Below are 14,884 nucleotides of genomic sequence, written 5' to 3'. Positions count from 1 at the left end.
GATAGACAGATAGATTTTTTTTAAGATTTTATTTATTTATTTGACAGAGAGACAGCCATTGAGAGAGGGAACACAAGCAGGGGGAGTGGGAGAGGAAGAAGCAGGCTCCCAGCAGAGCAGGGAGCCCGATGTGGGGCTTGATCCCAGGAGCCTGGGATCACACCCTGGGCAGAAGGCAGACGCTTAACGACTGAGCCACCCAGGTGCCCCCCACCTCCATTTATATGTTAATGGCTTCCAAATCTCCATGTCTACATTTCTCCTAAGGTTTGGAGCCAAATTTTCCAACTCCCTGCGAGAAATCTTCACCTAGATGTTACACAGGCACTTCAAACTCAGTAAATCCAAATGAAGTTCCTATGACCTTTGCCCCACAACCTGCTCTGTAGGTCGTCTCAAACTTGGTTAATGGTATTGTTATCCACCGTCATTATTAGCCCAAGCTAGAAATCTGGTAATTACCTCCACCCTGAGTCAACAAGCTACCAGTCCACTCAATTCCATCTTCTAGGTGTCTCTGGAATCTCAGTCTCTTTATCCATTCCAAGGCTCTGGTTTAGTTCAAGGCCTCCCGTCCAGAGTACTGCAGGTAGTGTCCTCAGAATCTTTCCCACCCATCTGCATGGAGGCAGAGTGGCAGTTCTCATATACGGCTCTGACTAACCTGTCCTAAGATGGCCCCGCTCACGGCAGCTGTCCACTGCCTGGAGAAGACCATCCCAACTCTCCCATGGTAAATGTGGCCTTTTGACTTCTGACCACAGCTGACTACTCCAACTTCACCTCCCTTCTCAAATCTCTAACACGCAGCAATGCACCATTTCCCTGGACCCGCATCTCCTTCCTGGCTTGCCTATACTGATCCCTTTATGGAAATTTTCCTCCCTCATCTTCTCCGGCTGGCCAATTCCTGCCCATCCTTCATGACCTTGTTCAAGTGTTACCTCTAGGCAGGCTTCTCTGCCTAGTGCCCTCCTTCCTCTACCACAGGCCCTGTTAACGACTCCTCCCCTAGGAGGCCTCAGCCTCCTTAGTGTTTATACCTTAATTGTACTGCTAATTCTTTGCATTACAATTAGCTACTTTTCATCTGCTTCCTCTGCTAAACTAAGAGCCCTTTGAAGATGGGGCCTGGGTTTATTTGGCTTTGCATCCCTAAAACCCAGCAAAGGGCCTGGTATGAGGCCAGTGCTCCATAAACATTATTTTGGAGGGAGGGAGATGGATAAATGAAATAAAAAAGAAGTGGCATTTTTATATAGGTATCGTCCTAAGTGCTTTATCTCATTTCTTTCCTATAACAACTCTACGGAGAAAGATACTACTATTACCTTCGTTTTATAGATTAAGAAACCAAGAATTTAAGTAACTTGCCAAGTCCACATAGTTAATAAGTGATATGGCCCACACATGGATTTCGTTCCTCCGGAGTCCTTCCATTCTCAACTATGTGGGGGTATTACTGAGCAGAGGAGAGGTCAAATGTCAGGAGGCCTTAAGAGGCACTGTAAGGGGCAGGGATATTCTACAGGTTGGGTAATCTGTTTCTCGATTATTAGAAACTCATTACTAATTAAATGTTCTGTAAATATTTAATCCCAGGCTTCCTGGCCTTTACTTTTTACATTTTTTTTTACATTGACTTTTTACAGTTTACATTTACATTACATTTTTTACATTTTTACATTACATATTTTTACTTTTTACATTTTTACTTTTTACATTTTTTTATATTTTACAGTGATGAAATATTTGCTATTACAGAAAGAGTGCATAAAACATGTATGGTTTCAGAATAATTATGACATGTGTAACTTCCACCCATGTCAAGAAGTAGAATTGCCAGGGCCTTCGAGCCTGGCCTTCTTGTCTTTCTTCCTGAGCAGTGGAGGAACCACCATCCTGACTTTTGTGATAACCATTTCCTTGCTTTTATTTGCTGCTTTGTCACATTGATAAATATAGACATAGATTAGATATAGATATGTAGTATATCTTTCAATAGTTTCCTATTACTGACATAACAAATTACTACAAATTTAATAGCTTAAAATTATCTTACAGTTCTAGGGGTCAGAGGTCTAGGGGTCTGCAGGGCTGTGTTCCTTCTAGAGGCTCTAGGGAAGAATCCGTTATCTTGCCTTTTCCAGCTTCTAGAGGTTGCCTACATTCCTTGACTTGTGGCCCCTTCCTCCAACTTCAAATTCAGTGGCATGGCATCTTCTCTCTGCCCTCTGCTTCTGTTCTCTTCTGTCTATGACTGGCTCTTCGACCTCCCTCTTAGAAAGGACCCCTGTGATTGCAGTAGGCTCACCTGGATAATCCCTAATCTCCCTATCTCAAGATTCTTAATTTAGTCACATTTGCAAAGTTCCTCTTGCCATGTAAGTTAACATATTTTTAGGTTCCAGGGATTACAATATGGACAATTTTGGGGGCCATTATTCAGCTTGTCACAAACAACGGCTTTATATAACTTCTTTTAGTTGTGTCTTTTTTTAAGCTTTATATGTATGGACTCATATGGTACATATTCTTTTGCTCAGGAATCCATTTACATTTAATGTAATTATTTATATATTGAAATTTAAAACTGCCATCTCATTTATATTTATCTCACCTATTATGTGTTGCCTTTTCTTTCTTTCTTTCTTTCTTTCTTTCTTTCTTTCTTTCTTTCTTTCTTTCTTTCTTATGTTCTTGGATTGGTAAAAAAATAAAAACAACAACAACAAAAAACCTTAAAAATTATTCCATTCTCTTCCTTCTAGTATGAAAATTATATACTCTCTATATTTTAGTGATTATCCAAGAAATTAATATACATCCTTAACTTAAAGTCTGAAAATAATCAACACCTTTACCCTTCTCCCACATAATTTAAAGATCGTAAAACATTTTAATTACGTTTACCCTTCCTGACATGTTAATGTTGTCAGATATTTTAATTCTATCTTGTTTTTATTCCTGTAAGTTTTGTCCTTCCAGACATCATTATCATTGTTTTTATAGAGTTAATGTTTGCTTAGATGTATCCATATGTTTACCATTTTCTTTACTCTTTCCTTCTACTTCGGGTCTTCCTTGTGAGATCACCTTCATTCTACCTAAAGGAAAGGTTGTAAATTCAAATGTGCTTGTGGCAAACTCTCTCAGCTTTGATCTGTCTAAAAATGATTTTATTTTGACCTTATTTCTAAGATACTTTTACTGGGTGTAGAATTCTAGATTGGCAGTTATTTGCATACATTGATGGTTTCATTCCATTCGCTTCTGGCTTCCTTTGTTACTTCCTTTGTGACAATTGAGAATTCAGTTATTGTCTAGTTGCCACTGCTTTGAGGATCATCTTTTTCTCTGGTTGATTTTAGGATCTTGTTTGTCTTTGGTTTGTTTAAGTTTCATGATGAGTCTAGGTGTAGATTTCATTTTATTTTTTGTGCTTATCATTCTTGCATCTGTGTATCAATATCTTTGAACAGTTCTGAAACACCCTGAGCCATTATCTCTTTAATGTTATCTTTTCCTAAGCCCTTCTCTCCTCTCTTTTTAGGGGTCTGATTAAATGAATGTTACATCTTTTCATTCTGTTCTCTATGTCTCCTAACCTCTCTTTTTTATTTGCTTTGTTGTGTTGTGTTTCTAAACTATACTCTGAGTAATTTCTTCTGATCCATATTTTAGTTTTCTAATTCTTTGGTTTTGTCTAAACTCATTGAGCATTTCTACTGAGCTTTTAACTTTGGTTATTATATATTGTATTTTGAGTTCTATTTATTTCTTCTTCAAATCTGCTAGGTCACTTTTTGTTGTTTCCTTTTCTGTACATATGTTTTCTTTTTTCTTTTTTTAACTTAGTAAGCATAGTTGGTTTTATAGATTCTGTCTAGTAATTTCAAAATCTGAAGTCTTTGGAGGCCTCTTTTTATCCAGTTCTTATAATTTATGGTTTATCCTTGTAGGCTTAGCTATCTTTGAGTATATGCTGCTCATTGTCTTTGAAAATTTATTTTGGAGGCATTCTTTGAAGCCTAGGATGACACAAATTTTCTCCAGAAAAAAAACTTTCATTTGCCTCTGCTAGGCACACAAGGGCACTTTAAAGTAAATTACTTTAAACAAAATTTACAACTTGAGAGGGTTTCATGATTCTTTTTTGTTTCTATTTATTTGTTGATCACCAAAGTGATATGGACTTGGAAGCTGTGAGAGTACCATCTTGCAGCTATAACCTGTCAGAGCAGATTCCTACCATTATCAACTGTCCTGCTTTGCTCATAAGGACAACTTGTCCTATAATCTCCTGGGTCTGAGGGGGAAGGTACATTTACTTTTAGTTTCACCCTGGCCCTGAGGGTTTGACCCATATTAGTGAGGGGAAGGGCAGGTCCTGAGCTTTGATTCTGTTTCTCTGAGGAGATCTCAGAACCCAAGTTTAAGTTTGCCTCCATTGGCAAATGCTCTTAGTTCAAAAATAGCTTTAAGGTGCCACTTAATTTTTAGAGATCATATTTCCCTTTGGTTTTAGATTTGAGTTTCTTACTAACTTGCCAGATCTTAACTTTGTTTTTAAGAAGTTAAAAAAAAATTATTATTATTTTTTTTTAGTCAGCAGTTTTGGTTGTTTCTAGAGGGAGGTTGGTTTGATCCCTTTCCTGTCTTATTCCTGCAACTGAAGTCCTTCCCTGATCTTCCTAGGCTTGGATGAACTGCTTAGAACCTAAAAAACCAACATGACTTGCTCTAAGACAGTTAGCATATGGAAAAGCAGCCATATGTTTTTTAATTCTTCTATACTTCAGGAAAAGAATCACTGCAAGATTCCCTTAAATAGACTGTAAAAACTGAACTACATAAAAATCTTTAGGGACATATTTAAAATTTTCTAAGAAATGTTTTCCAAAAAAATTAAATTTTCTAACCACTATTAAATTATTTTGAAATTGCAACACTTTATCCAGAAATTACTTTTCCAGCAAACTCAACAACCCAAGAATCCATGAGTAAATATAAAATGACTACATAGTCCAATTAGATGGCAAAAAGTTCATCACTTTATTTACTGTACTTTATTCATCAGAAAGTCCTCAAGGCCTCATTCAATGTTGATTAACTCTCATTTCATACACAGTTCAAAGAAATCTCATTCTCTGGTTTTCTAGCCCATAACCCTTAGAAGCAGTAACTTGAAAGAAAGCATGCATTTTGAAAGGTGAGCTCTTTATAAGAGCCAGGGATGGCATCTGAGAGCTCCATGAGTGGAGAGTAGACAGGACTATAAAAATATGTCCAAAAGCTCAAGAAGAGGCACAGTAGAGACATTTAGCCCGACGTACAAACAACAGCTCATGGGAGGCTCGCTGTACTTCTTCACGGCTTTGTGAAACAACATCTATGCCCTTGGTGCTGATCCTGTGGCAGCATCAAACCAGTGCACTGTTTCTGAAAGCAGAGAGGGATGTGATTCTTTAATACATTTTCTATACTTATAAGGAATTAAAGCTAAAAATCACCTTTATGGTAACAATTTTTTTCTGATTTGCAGACACTAACAGCATCTGATAAAATAAGCATTTCCATATCATAGCCTCTTAAAATCTAACTTCCCTCTGAGACTGACTCCGGAAAATTCAGAGCTGAGTAATACCCTAAATGTACCCTTAAGTCCTTTAGCCTTCAATCTAGGAGCTAAGAGAAGGGGAATTTTTCTCCATCTCCCTGAGTTCTAAACTAGGAACTAGAGAAAAAACAAGCGTTGCGGCCACGTCCAAGAGAAAGAGATAGAGAGGGTCTGGCTCTGCTTGAGGGCAGCTCCACTTTGGGCAGCTTATGTAGATACACAAAAGAGAACTTTATCAGAACAAAATGGAAATTTCAAGATTGATAAGTGATAGATAATAATCAGGGTTCAAAGGTGCTTTTAGAAGGAAGTCAAAGCGAAGGGAGTCAAAGGAAGAAATGCTCCCAGATGGCCTTGCTTTTGTTTATCTCCCTTTTAGCATAAATAATGCTGCCCTTGCCTCCTGATGCTGAAAGCAGGGCTCTCAACTTACACATTGATTTTGGATCCAACTGAAATCCTTATTTCTGAGGTATGTTAGAATTATTACTTAAAAGGTTTCAAACTTTGCTGATCCCATGAGATGAGAGCCTGAGTTCAGTATCATTCTCATTATTAGCTCATTGGTATCACTCTGGAGTCTCAGAAGCTGGAAAACCCAGACACCTGGTTTTTGCAAGATGCTGCCTACTCGTATCTTTCCAATGTTATTCCTGTATTTTCCCTTAGTATTTATCATATCACCTTGACTTTCTAAGTAGTTAATTTATATTTGTGGGTTTTCTTTTTTTCTTTTTATTCCACCAAGGGGGTTAACAACTCAACTGTGGGAGAAAAGAACTTGCATTTTGTTTAGCATTGGCAAATAGGTTTCATTGTGCAAGCCAATTATGGTCGATTTAATGGAAAGCCATGTTTTGAAGAATATTGAAACTGCTTCCAGGTCCAAGAAGAAAGAGCTCTAAGATCCATTAGCAATGTCTGCCCCAACACCAGGACAGGGAGTGTGGCATGCCTGTCAAATACTTGTTATCCTTGGCTTTGTTTAACAAATATTCATTGAATGTAAAGTGCAGGTTCTTTCTTTCTCTTTCTTTCTTTCTTTCTTTCTTTCTTTCTTTCTTTCTTTCTTTCTTTTTGTTTTCAATAAAGGAGACAGAAGCATGAACAAACAACCAAAGTACAGTGTGAAATGTGCAATTATGAAAGTGTACAAGAGATCCAGAGGAGAGGGAGGAAGAAGTGAGATGGGGGCATCAGGGGAGAGGTCTAAAGGAAGGTCAGAGTCAGCAATTTCAAAGCCTGGATGGCCTCGTTTGGGTCTAAATCTATCCCTCCTCATCTCAGCCACTCCCAAATGGCAGAGCACTTTCTAGGCAGGTTTCTTATAGGCATTCTAATAAGTAGCTCTATAGCTCCTCTCTCTGTCATCCACAGCCTTCATCTCCTTATCAGTGAATGCGGGTTGAATGCCACAAAGGTGTAGACTACTGCCCTATGGGCATCTGGAGGGGTCAAGGTAGAACTGCACAGAGAGCCCCCCAACGAGCTCAAGCTGTTAAAGTACACATGCTAACAATGACAGGAATGGCCCATAGCCAAGAACAATTAACTTTATTATTTTTAATTTTTTATTGAAGTATAATTAACATATAGTGTTATATTAGTTTCAGGTGTACAACATATTGATTCAGTGATTTTATACATTACTCAGTGCTCACCACAGTAAGTGTAATCACCATCTGTCACCACACAATGTTATCACGATAGTATTGACTATATTCCCTATGCTGTACTTTTCACCTCCATATAACTGGAAGTTTGTACCTCTCATTCCCCTTTATCTATTTTGCCCATCCCCCTACCCACCTTCCCTCTGACAACTACCAGTTTGTTCTCTGTATTTTTTTAAAGATTTTATTTATTTATTTGAGAGAGAGAAAGAGAGAGCAGGGGCAGGAGCAGAGGGGGAGGGAGAGGGAGGAGAAAGAATCCCAAGCAGACTCTGCACTGAACATGAAGCCCAACGCAGCATTCAGTCCCATGACCCCTAGATCACAACCTGAGCCAAGAGTCAGACACTCAATTGACTGAGCCACCCAGCCACCCTCTTCTCTGTACTTAAGGGTCTTTTGTTCATTTGTTTCTTTTGTTTTGCTTTTTAGATTCCACGTATAGGTGAAATCATATGAGAGTTGTCTTTCTCTGGCACTTGACATAACACCCTGTGGGTCTATCCACATTGCTGCAAATAGCAACATCTCATTCCTTTTTATGGTTAAGTAATATTCCATTACACACATACACATACACACACATCTCTTTTATTCATTCATAAGAGAATTATTTTTAAAAGACACCAGCTTTGTGAGTAGTACCGGGAAGATCAAAATCCAGGGTAATTTAAGGTTTATGAAAAATGCTAAACAAAAATGCTTTTACAATCTATGTTGAGTCTAAAACAACCAACCAGGTAAGACTATGATCAATTCTTAGGAGAGATACGTAATGCTAACATGTATAAGAACTTAAGAACATTGTATAAGAACATTATAAGAAAAATCATAATTACCAAATAACTTCCCATAATTTTCCACTATGTAAGGTGTCTACAAGGTGGTACATCAGAATGTTTGTTAAAATGTACATTCCCAGCTCCCATCTCAGAGGTACTAATCCTAAATCTCTGGGAGCAGGCTGTGAATGTGTATTTCTAACAGGCTCCTCTTCCTCCAAGTGATTGTGAAGTGCTCTAAAGATTTAAACCACTACTCTTAAGGACCGAACAATAACAGTTATAAGGAAATGAAGTCCAAGATAAATGAGGAGATGGTAAGAGAGTACCAGCTGCCTCAAATGAGTTTAATTCTGCAAATCCTGTGAAATACATCTAAAATAATAAAATAACTTACAGATGTGATCATACAAACATCAGCATCAATCTTTAAGCAGTCCTGGAGAAGGGCACGATCACCAAAGCTTGGAGATAGGCAAATATTGGTTGCTGTTACGGCAAAAAGGGGGATTTAAGAAAATATAAAATTGTTGGTTTTATATGGATTCCCAGCAAAACTTTGGAAAGAGTTAACAAAGTGTTTTAAGCACTTAAAAATGCAATGTTGATTATTAAGAGCCAACCTGGAGTCCCTATAAATAAATCTGTATGTGTCTTTTTTTTTTTTAGTTGCATCAACCCCTTGTTGAAAATAGTCAAGTTATAAATTATATATAAAAAAAACTACACATACTAAATTGGCTTTCTTTCTTTCTTTCTTTCTTTTTTTTGATAAGTCTGCTAGAACAGCGGAATGATGAAGTTAATTTATGTTGAGTTTTTCCTAGGCATTTGACAAAGTGTCTCATGATATACATTAGGCAAGATGGAGAAATCTGAAAAAATTGATAGAATCATTATTATTTATTGAGAGCCTACTATATGTCAGGAACTATGTGAAACATTTTGTGAGTATTAATTCATTTAATCCTCAACCCATCCCTATAAAGTAAAAACAAGTGTCCCATTTTACAGATGAGGAAAGTAAACAGAGATTCATCAGGTAATTTGCCCAGGGTCATATAGCTAGGGTTTGAGGGGTCAACCCTGAGATCAAAGCTTGGGTGCCTAAAAATTGCACTATATTTCAGAAGGATGGACCCACAACTGGGTAAAATGCCTATACAGAAATAGTTCATCTGTAGATTCATGCCAACCCGAGGGAATCACTAATGCCTGCCGTGAGTCTACAAAATTACAACAGACTTGCTCAACATATTCATTAGCAACTTGGATAAAGTACAGAAGTTGGGCTTATCAAATTTATAGATGGCAGAAAGCTAAAGGGGGGAGTTAGCTAATACTAGAAGGGAGAGAATCATGATCTAGAATGATCTTGACAGATGAGAATAACAGGCCAGAGCCAACAAGATGAAATTTAATAAGGACCATGGTAAAATCCTATTACTCTGGTTACACAAGTAAGTACAATTAGGAACACCCTGCTTAAGAGCATAATACAAAATGTAGAAACCTAGAAAATTCGTTAGATCCATTGATATGGTCGGTCTCCTACAAATTGAGTCCAAAAGGAGAATTACGCAACAACAGCAAAATGAACTCCAAAGCTGAAGCTACCCTATTTCATCCAATCTGAGATGCCACTGATTGTAAGATGCACCAGGGCTTAGTACCATCGAGAAAAGGGGGGGGGGAATGCCATCAATAAAACTAGGACACAATACTTTCGTATCACCTAGCATTTTTATTTTATAATAATTGAAAGAACTTTTGGACCTTTAGTTGATCTTTGAGAAAGATGTGGTGGTTGTTGCAGCTCCTGACTTGCAGCTGTTAGCTCTTGCCAGGGACAGGCTTTTAAGGAGGTTTTCAAGGACACCAGAAGGACACCCAGGGAGCCACAGAGGCGGGATTCACCAAACTAGAGTCACGCTAACCAGCCACGATGGAAATCCGCTGCAGAATGTGTCAGCAGACTTGACTGGAGGCACAAAGGAAAAGAACCTCACAGTGAAAGGACTTAGTCTTCCACCAAGACTCTTAGAATCACTGCGAGAAAAATTTTCCATGCTGGAGTAGAACCTTGGACTTGGGATTACTTCCAGATGAGAATCCACAAGCGAGCATGGCTTTGGCTGTTTCTTCCAAGACTGTCCAGCAGATTACTTCCATCAGTATGGAGCTGGGAGTACAGGTTGGAGTCACTATTGCTGATGCTTAAATTAGCTTTTTACATTAATTGATCATGAGTTACTAAAAAAAAGTTTGACAGATCCTATCATGTCAATTGTTCATAGGAAAGAAGGAAAATATAAGAGAAATAAATAGGTTAAAGTATTTTCCCAAATGTCTCATTTGGAGTCCAATCTTCTGAAATGCATTTCACTTCAAAGTTGGGTATGTATGTCTTGTTTTTCCAAGCGCAGTTGTCCTATGCACCACCGGGAGTATCCGTTATGCAAAATTTATTTTTTTAATGATTTTATCTATTTATTTGAGAGGGCACACATATGAATGGTGGAGGAGCAGAGAGAGAGGGAGAAGCAGACTCCCTGCTGAGCAGGGAGCCCAATTTGGGGCTTGATCCCAGGACTCTGAGATCATGACCTGAGCCAAAGTCGGATGCTTAACTGACTGAGCCACCCAGGGCCCCTATGCAGAATTTATTTAAACAGTTCTTTCAAGGATTATTTTCCATGCAATGACTCCACTCTCTACCCCAAGTTTTAATACAGGTCCTTTCTTGGTCTTTTTAGAAGGTGTCAACAGAGGATTTCAGAAAACAACCAGGATTTTTCTACTTCCTGAAATGGTCCTTAAATTGTTTATTGAATGAAAGTTGATGAGTTGCTGTTGCCCATTTTTGCCATGAGAAACCTCAAGCCGGTTGGTACATGTGCAGGCAGCCACTGCTACGTTTTGTCTGCTGCCTGGCCAGCAGCAGTTATCAGATACCAGGGAGCAGAAGATGCATCTTAAGTTCAGAGATGCCAACTGTGAAAAGATGTGTATCTAGGAGTCAATAAATTTCTGTAATTATGCTCTACCTGCAGGTTGGACCCCATCCAGACTTTGGGAACTATACTGTCCCATGACAAGGGAAGTTCAAGGGACTCTTACATTCATGGATCTAATTGTCACAGTTCTGTCTAGTCCGGTGTGACTTCATCTAATAACCCATAATTTTGCTAAGAGAAGAATATGAATCCTCAGCTTTCCAGGCAGGGGCATGAGTTAGGCAGCTGGAGAGTGCCTTTGGCTAACTGACAATCCGTAGCCCATCTCAATGTGTCTATCCAGTGCTCTACACCTCATGGAATGGGCAGTACACATCACACACTCGACAACAATCTTTCCTGAAACGTGTGGTGATGAAGTTGGGGATTTGCAGACAACAGGATGCCTCTCTTATAAATATTCTCATGAAGAGCATAAATATTGAACTCAGGCTGAGTTGGGGTCTATTCTGACACTTATTAGACACATGATCCTGGCCGAGCTCACCTTGCTAAGCTTCAACATCCCTGCTGTTATAGTACTCCATTGGTATAATAATAGTTATCACTATTAAATATGATCGTGTATATAAAATGCTGAACACCATGCCTGACACATACAGTGAATGAACAGTAAATGGTGTACCAGAATGAATTTCAGGTGGATCAAAGATTTGAATGTAAAAAGTGAAATAATAAAAATAGTTGAAGATGATAGGGGAGATTGTTTTTATAATGTCAGAATGGAGAGGGCTTTTCTAAATATGATATATGTGAAGAGGAGGAGAAGGAAAAAAAGCCCAGGATGAAAAGATGGATACATTTGACTACTCAAAAAACAAAACCTTCTATGTAGAAAAATATACCATAAACAAAGTAGACAGCCAAATGACCACGTGGAAAAAAAGCAGGTGGACCATGTAACACAAAGGGTTAATTTTCTTAATATATAAAGATCTCCTAGAAACCAACAAAGAAAACATCCTTAAACTAATTGGAAGTTTGGCAAAGGATATTTAAAAGAAATTAAAATTGCTCTTATACACATAAAAAGATGCTTAAAATCATAAGAAAAGAAATTCAGTAGATAAGTAAAAACTACAACAAGCTATTTGGCTTCTGCTCCCTTCCTCCGACAACGTGTTATACCCACCTGCCGGGGCCTCTGCCCACTAACAAGTGCAGATTCTTCCTCACTCTGCTGCTCTTCACCTCGGACTCCCTTTCTTGCCTCCTTCTAGGAACCCCCACTGAGTGAGAAAGCCTATTGAGGAAGGAAAGGCTTGTCCCTCCACTGGCCCCAGGACTTCCCCCTAGCTTCCAGGTTCTGAGGATGCTAGACTGGCTCTCCCCAGTGAGGACAGAGCTCTAACTAGGATAGAACTTAAAAACAGGTTTGGTTTGGTTTGGTTTTTACATAGTATTGAGTCCATATTCAGGGAGCAATACTCTGGAATATTCTGCACTGATCGACCCACGTTTCTTTCTTAGCTAAAGGGCAGTGCATTGAAAGGAGGGCAGCCACCTGGGGGGTAGGTATTGAAACTATGTCATTCAGGAAGCAGATGAAGGAATTGAGGATGTGAGGGTTTTGGGGAAACTACTGGAAGGAAACACAGCTGTCCTAGAGCAGCTGAGGGGCTGTCTGTCCTAGGAGATAGGTTAGGCTTGCCAGGTATAGTAACTGAAAGCAGAACTCAGGGCAAAGGGTAGAAGTCATGGGAGAAGATTCAATAAACTTCAGAGCAATCAGAGCTTGCTAAAAATATAATGTATGCCTTCTAAGGGAACAACCTTTGTAGCTAGACATATACAAGCAAATGGTGGATGACAGACTTTAAGGGAGAAATCCTTTTCAGAGAGGCTACCATTGGCCAACCTAAGATCTCTGTCTCTGTCTCTGTCTCTGTCTCTGTCTCTCTCTCTCTCTCTCACACACACACACACACACACCCCATTCTTTGTTTCCCCTTGTTTATTGTCAATCCTCCCCGACTAGAACGGAACCTTTTGGAGATGAGGGATTTGGCCCATTCTCTTCATTGCTATATCCCTATGATTTAGGACATACTTGGCACATAGCAGGCATTTATTGCTGAATGAATGAATGATCAGGGGTGGGTAGTGGGTCTGATTATCTCTGGGTACTTTCCAGCTCTAGAATCTTAAGAGTTTTATGTCCTATGAAGCGTGCCCTGTGGCCCCAGACATTTGGAGCCACGCTTGGCTGGAGAGGTGTGTAACTGAGAAGATCATCAAGGCCACGTGTGCAGATTTCTAAACAGGCGCAGAACGCATGTGGCCAGTGCAGGGAGGGACAGGCGTGACTGTCGGCGGGCGGGGCAGGAGGGCTTCAGGGAAGGGACAGATCTGAGACATGAGCTACAGAGAGGCAGACTTAGGTTTTGGACGGGAACCTCGGCCTTTGAGCAAGTTATTTAATATCTCTGAGGCTCAGTTTCCTCATTTGTAAAAACCTCCCACGATCATGTGAAAATGAAATGTGGCTCATGGGCCCTGGCCAATCACAGAAGTTTGCTGTTTAGAAAGTGCTCCCTCCCCTTATGGTGATTGCTGTTGTGCTATTTAGCTTGAGTTTTGACCCAGTGGGGTTTTTTAAATAGAGATGTGGAAAAAGGACTTGCCAAGTAGAGGACAGGACCTCCAGAAAGGCTTGCAGCAGGAAAGCAAAAATTATACTGGACTTCTGACACCAAGGTCGGAAGCAGGGAGTCCAGACCCAAACTGTGTGGGTTCAGTTCCTGGCTCTCACTTACTGGGTGACCTTGGGCACTTAACCTCTCTGTGCCTCAGTATCCTCATCTGCAAAATGGGGCTAATAGTCCTTGTGCTACAGGTTGTTGTGAGGACTGAATGAGTTACGATATGTAAAACTCTTGGAACACAGAGTAGCACACCATGAACACTCTACATGCGTTAGTTGTTAGGGTTATTATGCACTCTGAAGAAAGTCTACCCATATCTGTGTCGTTACAGGGGAGGAGGGAGATGTGGGAAGGTAGGGTGAAACCAAACATGAGTGCCATCAGAGTGTGAGCTCTGCCAGACATGGGCTTTTCACATGTACAAGTCTGGGCCCCCCTTCAAGGCCAAGCCCATCCCCCCATCTGCTTCCCACAGAAAGCCTCTCCCAACTGCCCTGCTCCCTGGGTTCCTGGAGCACCTTGGATTGGTGCTTTCCATGTCCCACCTTGTACCGTCATGTATATTTTCATATTCTGCCTCCCCAACTCAACTGTGTATTCATAGGGGAAGGAAAGACAATGCCTGTCACAGACTACAGTTAATCTAGTCTCTTTCCACCATGTTCTGCCATGAGTGTGAGCAGAGTCTGTGGGTGGGTAAGAACAGCCTTGGAATCAGGTGGTCTTGTGTTTGAAGCCCAGCTCTCCTACTTTTAGATACATGACCGCTTCACCTTACTAGACCTCCATTTCATCATCTATAAAATGGAGACACTATTATTACCTACCTCATAGGCCTTTGTAAAGATTGAGAGAATGCATGAAAAGTATTTAGCACAGAGCCCGTGGTCATAGTAAACATTGGGTAAGTGGTAGCTTTGATTACATTCAAGACAAAAGAGAACATTGCTAAGAAGCGATCCTATCAGAAGCGCAGTCTGATGCAGTGGATTGGAGCAGGGAGAGCAAGGTGAGGCCCCCACAGCAATAGTCCAGCATTGAAGGGACTTTTGATCTATTGTCTTTGGCCCCTGGCCTCCCCACCCCCGACGGTGGAAGCACTGGTCATTCAATCCCATGAAAATGGCAGTCTTAGTTTCAGTAACAA

General features: G+C 39.9%; 1 pseudogene; it reads left to right on the top strand.

Annotated features, from left to right (window-relative positions):
* The window catches only part of LOC121101660, a 30,613-nt pseudogene extending 18,593 nt beyond the window's left edge, over positions 1-12,020 (top strand).
* The last annotated feature ends 2,864 nt before the right edge of the window (positions 12,021-14,884 follow it).

Source organism: Ursus maritimus, unplaced genomic scaffold (assembly GCF_017311325.1).
Source record: "Ursus maritimus isolate PB19 unplaced genomic scaffold, ASM1731132v1 scaffold_9, whole genome shotgun sequence".
NCBI classification, from domain to species: domain Eukaryota; kingdom Metazoa; phylum Chordata; class Mammalia; order Carnivora; family Ursidae; genus Ursus; species Ursus maritimus.
The sequence above is the reverse complement of the archived record's forward strand: the minus strand, read 5'-3'. Positions and strand labels throughout refer to the sequence as shown.